At 35.7% G+C, this 7312-nt stretch overlaps 1 long non-coding RNA gene across 1 annotated transcript in view; it reads right to left on the bottom strand.

Moving 5' to 3' along the window:
- LOC136849862 (uncharacterized) overlaps positions 1-2166 on the bottom strand; it is a 13827-nt gene extending 11661 nt beyond the window's left edge. Inside the window, exon 1 of the long non-coding RNA XR_010856450.1 lies at positions 1342-2166. This is a non-coding gene — a long non-coding RNA (uncharacterized lncRNA). The remainder of the gene's footprint in view (positions 1-1341) is intronic.
- Positions 2167-7312: the final 5146 nt, after the last annotated feature.

Genomic DNA, 7312 nt, shown 5'->3' with positions numbered 1-7312 from the left:
AGCGTGGCTCCGACGGGAAGACGTCCTCGATTTTCCGAGGGAATTTTGGGTGTTCCAGGTCGAGTTTCCTCGTCTCCCTTCGCTTTTCCCGCCTCAGGAAGGCACAGTGCTCAGGTAAGTTCGAGATTCGGGTGCAGGTGGTGCTTGCAATTTTTCAATTCGTCTTTTAAGGTGTGGCTTGATATTTTTTTATTCCATTCGCAAGATGTGGCAGTTGACAGGTAGGGAATTCGGTCCTTGCTTTTTGCTTGTTTGCGATATTTTCTTGTTTGTTTATAAGTTTACCTGTACCTGTATATAGTCAGTAAATGTAATTTTGTATTCTTGAATGCATGAGGGGTTTACACACCCTCTGGGCACAGAGTTGGGCACGTAGCTCTAGGGGCAATCATGCCCTCGAAATGGCAAGAATGAAGAGGTAGCAGTAGAGTAGTTCCTTACGTTGATAATATCCGGTGACGAACTTTTCGCCTAATTATGCATCGTCATCCGTGCCAGTCACAAATTCTCTCATTTTATTTTCACGAAATATGTATGATTTGTCTTTCCATTAAGCAACTTCACTGAAATTTTCCCCGAAAGAGCAGTAGTTTTATCATTCCTTCTTACATTTCACTCTGGAAAATCAGAATTTGTCGAAATGAACGACACCGCGGTTTGTTTACATCATTTTTCTCCCTACCTCCTTTCGTTCGTAGCCTGTGTTTTGTTTTAAGCTTCTTTTCTCATCGTTTTGTTTCCTGTTCTTTTAATTCTTTTTTCATTTTGGAGACCCATTACTTTTTTTTTATTATTTTTTTTTATGACTGGGTTTCTCCAATAGTTTTTCTTTTTTCTCCTCGTGTTAGAAATCAGTTGCATGCATGTATAGGTTTGTCCCTGCATTTGCATGGATATGCATATATCCAGATGTAACTGATATATATATATATATATATATATATATATATATATATATATATATATATATATATATATATATATATCAAAAATACAAATCCAGGGACAATTACAATCATCTTTTTTTTAATTACATGCAGTACTTTTGAAAATGCCTTTGAGTAAAAGGGAAAAATCTTGCACCTTGACGTTTCAGTTTCCTCGTGGCTATATGCTAAGTTTATATTTAATGACACGTTTTTATTCTCGAGAATGAAGTTATATATTTTATAATACGTTTTTATTTTCGAGAATCATGGTATATATTTTCACACAATGACTAAAGATTTTGGATCTCTCTCAGTCCAGGTAATATCACCAATTTCGAAACACACTGCTAGGCCAGTATCTCACGTTGTTTTTTTTTTTTTCTTAATGTTAAGTATGAAAAACGATTCTTACCTTTTAAAATATGCTTGGAAAAATGCAAGCAAGCAGTAGAGATGATAACATGTGGACGATCTTACGGAGATATTTTTTTTTATTTTATTTACGACAGTTGTCACTTGTCCTAGAACACTTTCACGGCGTTTCTGTCGAAAAAAAAAAACAAAGAAATAAATAAAACTCGTTGAAATCAAGAAACGACGCAAATTATACAATTACCAAAAAGTCATATAACTTTTACTTTCACTTTCTTTAATTCATCATAGAAGCGAGAAAATAGATAAATCAGCGATTTTGTTATCTGTATTCTTCGTCATCAAGTCGATTTGAGAAAAAATTACTCGGAGGAAAGAAAGTCGACCAGCTGTCGATGAGACTTGTTAGGAAGATTGTCGAAGACGACGGTGTCGAATATTATATGCTTCATCATCGAGTCGATTTGACAAAAAAAAAAATAAATAAAATAGATAGATAAAAACACTAAAAAAAAAAAAGACTGTCGATGAGTCGACGAGACTTGCCAGGGAACGATGTCGAAAACGACGATGTCGACTCTCAGTATCCCCCATCATCGACTCGATCTGACAAAAAAAATAATAATAGATAACTAAAAAATAAAAGCACTAAAAAAATATGTCGACCAACTGTGTCGAAGAAGTCGACTTGACTTCTCAGAGAACGATGTCGACTACGACCGACGTCGAACGGAGTTTCGTGGTTTTTGGTGGTTTTCGATGAAACAGATGAAGTTCAAGCTATTATCTCGGATTCCGCAGAAAGGCGCTTCTGGGAACACTCGAGCCGAGCGAATCTAGGAAAGCTTACCTGCTATTCAAAGGTTGCGCCCTCTCTCTCTCTCTCTCTCTCTGTCACACACACACACACACACACAGGAGAGAAAAGAGGACATTGTGAGAGATATGTTGTTTCTGCAACTAGCTCTCTCTCTCTCTCTCTCTCTCTCTCTCCTGTTATGTTACACAAAAACGCTCATTTATGTAAAAAGACATGTATGTATGTATGTATTTATATATATATATTATATATATATATACACACATACATATATCTGCATATTTATATATATACACGCACATATATGTATATTTATATATACATACATATATATAGTATATATGTATGTATGCATATATGTATTTAGATAGATATGTATACATGTGTATACATAAGTATGACACACACACCTATATTAATGTACAGATACATCTACTACACGTATTCACATACAACAAACAGTAACGTTGCATGTTTATGTAATAAAAAAAAAGAAACGGTTAGATATGTATACATATGTATGTATGTATAAGTTATGCAGCCCACCTTTCTGTTATCACAGCTTCCTGGGTTCATCGATCTCTTATCTTCTGACTCAGTATTTATTGTCATATTAATACAATGTTACGTCATACTCTCATGTTTTGCTCTCATAGTTCTATTATTATTATTATTATTATTATTATTATTATTATTATTATTATTAATATTATTATTATTATTATTATTGTGTAATAAAAATCCACAATTATATAGTAAATATATTACTATAAAATAAACTATATATATATATGATTTTTATTACACAGCTTGTTTTTCACGAGATAGTGAATTTCTTAGCATCATCATCATCACCATTATTGTTATTATTAATATTATTATTATCATCTGCATAAAGTAAAAGAAGGTAACAGGAAATACAGAAAGAAGAGATCAGTTATCAGAAAAGAAAAAATTAATTAAATAAATAAACAAATAAATAGATATTAGTGTAAGTCAATGATAAATACAGGACAATTGTTTTACGGTAGTAAATGCGTTGCATCTTTGCTTCAACTTTTGAGGTTACAATCACACATCGTCCTCAGGGAGGCTATTCCTCAGTCCAGCGGTGTGAGGAGGAATAAAGGACCTCTGGAACTTTGGAGAAGTTCGACAGACGTCCTCAGGGAGGCTGTTCCTCAGTCCAGCGGTGTGAGGAGGAATAAAGGACCTCTGGAACTCTGGAGAAGTTTTTCGACAGCGAGGCACACTTACTTCATAATGGAACTGCTACTCTTCAGCGAATTTGGTCGCTTCCGGAAGGAGAAGAGGCAGTATAAGAAAGTGGTGACTGTTATTAGACGTGATATTTTTTAATGTAGAATTATAGATCTACGTTAAAGTATTTACACGTAGGGACTATGATAACTTTCGAAATTATTATAATCTGGTTATTGGTTGATAGTAACACTGATTAAACACAAAAAAATGCCTCGAGCGTTCTCTCTCTCTCTCTCTCTCTCTCTCTCTCTCTCTCTCTCTCTCTCTCAGGCACACAAGGTCATTAAGTAAAGAAAGAGGAATGGGAAAATATATATTTAAAAGTTTGCCTCACTGGTGAAGATGTGACTTTACACATATATATGTACATATATAAATGTGTATATATATGTGTGTGTAAGTATATATATATATATATACTCGTATATATAACTGATCTCTTCTTTCTATATTTCCTGTTATCCTCTGTGACTTCTTTCAATTGAACACCGAATTCTTTGGAAGCCTGAATTTCAAGTCAGTGGTCCTGTGGGTTTGTTCCGTGTGAATAGTGTTTATCTTCTGAATAATAATAATAATAATAATGATAATAATAATATTAATAATAATAATAATAATAATAATACGTTTCTCTCTGCTTCAGTGAATGAGAAATGTTGGAATAAACATTTTTTGTTAACGTTCTTCCTCTTGCTTGTAAAGTATATGTGTGTTTGTGAGAGTATGGGTGGACGCGCGCTCGCGCGCTCAATTTTGAGGGGTCCGAACACCAGTCGGGAAATGGTATTTGCACTCGAGCAAGATGGACAAAATTATATCGCGTATCCGCGCCGTATCTCTCTCTCTCTCTCTCTCTCTGTCTGTCTCTCTCTCTCTCTCTCTCTCTCTCTCTCTCTCTCTCTCTCGTGGTCGCCAGGGATTGCTGTTCAGGATTAGGGCAATCAGTTGTACTTCGATATGCTTATCCGTGGATGTTGTTTTCTATTCCTAAAAATAACACTTCGAAGCAGCATATCTTTCACATGTTTTTTTTATCCTCTCTCTCTCTCTCTCTCTCTCTCTCTCTCTCTCTCTCTCTCTCTCTCTCTCTGAGAATTTAGTAACCACAAACTTCAGCATCATAAAAGTGAAAGACACGTTGAAGAGAAAAAAAAATAACATTACAAGAAATTCAGTCCAAAATTATTATTATTATTATTATTATTATTATTATTATTATTATTATTATTATTATTATTATTATTATTAAAAACCCGTTTAAATGAGAGGAAATATTATTATATCAAGATATTCAAATAATAATAATAATAATAATAATAATAATAATAATAATAATAATAATAATAATAATATTTCCTCCTTCAGTGCACCTCACCTAGTAAACTGTACCGTAGGCATTACTAAAAGGTCTCTAAAGCTACCTCCGGCCATAGCTGAACCCACTTCCATTTTTATCTATTCATTAATTTCTTAATGTATTTTTTCTTTTCTAATAACTGGTCTCTTCTTTATGCATTTCCTTTTAACATATTCTTCGGAAGCTTGAATTTCAAGTTAAGTCTTATTATTATTATTATTATTATTATTATTATTATTATTATTATTATTATTATTATTATTATTATTATTATATGGTTAAATTGGGGTGTAATAGTATCCAAATACATTTATATATGTTTACCTCCATCTCATGTATGTAGTGCGTGCGTTTGCGTGTGTATGTGTGTGTGCTTGAGAGAGAGAGAGAGAGAGAGAGAGAGAGAGAGAGAGAACGTATGTATTATCATCATTGCTATCACATATCGAGGCTTGACAGGAATTGGTGGTATTTTTCCCGCAAGTTCGTGGTAGAGATGTTTCCTCTGGCTGATATAAAACAAAGTGTTGTTTGAACGCTTATTTCCACAGAGTGGAACTCGGTGATAATTCTTTTCAGTCGGGTCTCGTTCTGTTTGGTGGGAAGGGCAGGGTCCTAACTGTTGCTACTTTTCTTTTCTTTTTTCTTTTTGCTGCTTTCTCCAGTGGATTTTAATCATCGTCAGAAGAGGCCTGTTATTTGTGCAAAGGTAACGAAAATTTACTTGTTCCTAATTGTGATTTGTTTACATTGCATAAAACCTGACGGGTCTAGGACTGGAACAGTCACTGTTAGTCAAGGTGTTTGGGAAGACAGCTAGAGTGTGTAAGAATGGAAAGTAGCCTCGGAAGACAGCTAGAAAGTCTAAGAATGGAAAGTAGCCTGGGAAGACAGCTACAAAGTCTAAGAATGGAAAGTAGCCTGAGAAAACAGCTAGAAAGTCTAAGAATAGAAAGTATCCTGGGAAGATAGCTAGAAAGTCTAAGAATGAAAAGTAGCCTGGGAAGACAGCTAGAAAGTCTAAGAAAGGAAAGTAGCCTGGGAAGACAGCTACAAAGTCTAAGAATGGAAAGTAGCCTGAGAAAACAGCTAGAAAGTCTAAAAATAGAAAGTATCCTGGGAAGATAGCTAGAAAGTCTAAGAATGAAAAGTAGCCTGGGAAGACAGCTAGAAAATCTAAGAATGGATAGTAGCCTAAGAAGACAGCTAGAAAGTCTAAGAATGGAAAGTAGCCTGAGAAGACAGCTAGAAAGTCTAAGAATGGATTGTAGCCTAAGAAGACAGCTAGAAAGTCTAAGAATGGAAAGTAGCCTGAGAAGACAGCTAGAAAGTCTAAGAATGGAAAGTAGCCTGAGAAAACAGCTAGAAAGTCTAAGAATAGAAAGTATCTTGGGAAGATAGCTAGAAAGTCTAAGGATGAAAAGTAGCCTGGGAAGACAGCTAGAAAGTCTAAGAATGGACAGTAGCCTAAGAAACAGCTAGAAAGTCTAAGAATGGACTGTAGCCTGAGAAGACAGCTTGAAAGTCTAAGAACGGACAGTAGCCTGAGAAGACAGCTAGAAAGTCTAAGAAAGAAAAGTAGCCTGAGAAGACAGCTAGAAAGTCTAAGAATGAAAAGTAGCCTGAGAAGACAGCTAGAAAGTCTAAGAATGGATAGTATAGCCTGGGAAGGCAGCTAGAAAGTCTAAGAATGGAAAGTAGCCTGAGAAGACAGCTAGAAAGTCTAAGAATGGACTGTAGCCTGAGAAGACAACTAGAAAGTCTAAGAATGGACAGTAGCCTGAAGTACCCGTGTGCTGGCTTAGGGACGGCATAATCTAATACTTTGAAGCTGAGGCATGTGGGTGATGTCACTGAGCGTGTTGACTAAGCATGTCTGGATGCGAGCGAAGTTACGAAGGAGACACCATGGCTTTAGACTAGAAATGACGGAATGTGAATAAAGGCTATGCGTCATACACCTGGGGAATGGTCTTGATAGACTTTGATGCATACAGCATACAAAGCAATGAGAATGTGTAGTGTACAAAGTCGTATGTTGAATGGAGTTAGAAATTTAATGAAAGATACAATGCTTACTTGAGAATATCAGCGAGGAGCGTGACTCTTTGAGAGTAAAACTGGGTCTCAGGAAAGGTTGTGTTGATTCTCCAAAGGTATTTAATATCCTTATGAAGGTGAAATTGAGAAAAGTCGGTGAAAGCACGCGAGATAAAGGTTCAGTATCGTGGGATAAGTAAAGAGATTCGTAATGCAGTCTTGGATGGCTGACGTCTGAAGGTGGTACAGTATTCATCGGCGACTGGAAAGAGAAACTGGAGTAACTGGCGAATGAGTAAGTTGAAGAACAGAGTTGGAAATCAACTCAGGCAAGAATGAGTTTAAAATAATGGTAAATATTGCCAGGAAACTGGAGAAATGAGTGTTAGCACGGATGGTAGTGGTGTGGGACTGTAATGAAGGCAGAGTGGGAAACATCATATCAGCAAAGGCTTAGTAAGGGAGGCAGCTGTATCATTGCAAAAGATATGCAAATACAAATTGAAAAAGAGGAGTGTCTGCGAAAACAAA

This window comes from Macrobrachium rosenbergii, chromosome 21, assembly GCF_040412425.1.
Source record: "Macrobrachium rosenbergii isolate ZJJX-2024 chromosome 21, ASM4041242v1, whole genome shotgun sequence".
NCBI lineage: Eukaryota > Metazoa > Arthropoda > Malacostraca > Decapoda > Palaemonidae > Macrobrachium > Macrobrachium rosenbergii.
The sequence above is the reverse complement of the archived record's forward strand: the minus strand, read 5'-3'. Positions and strand labels throughout refer to the sequence as shown.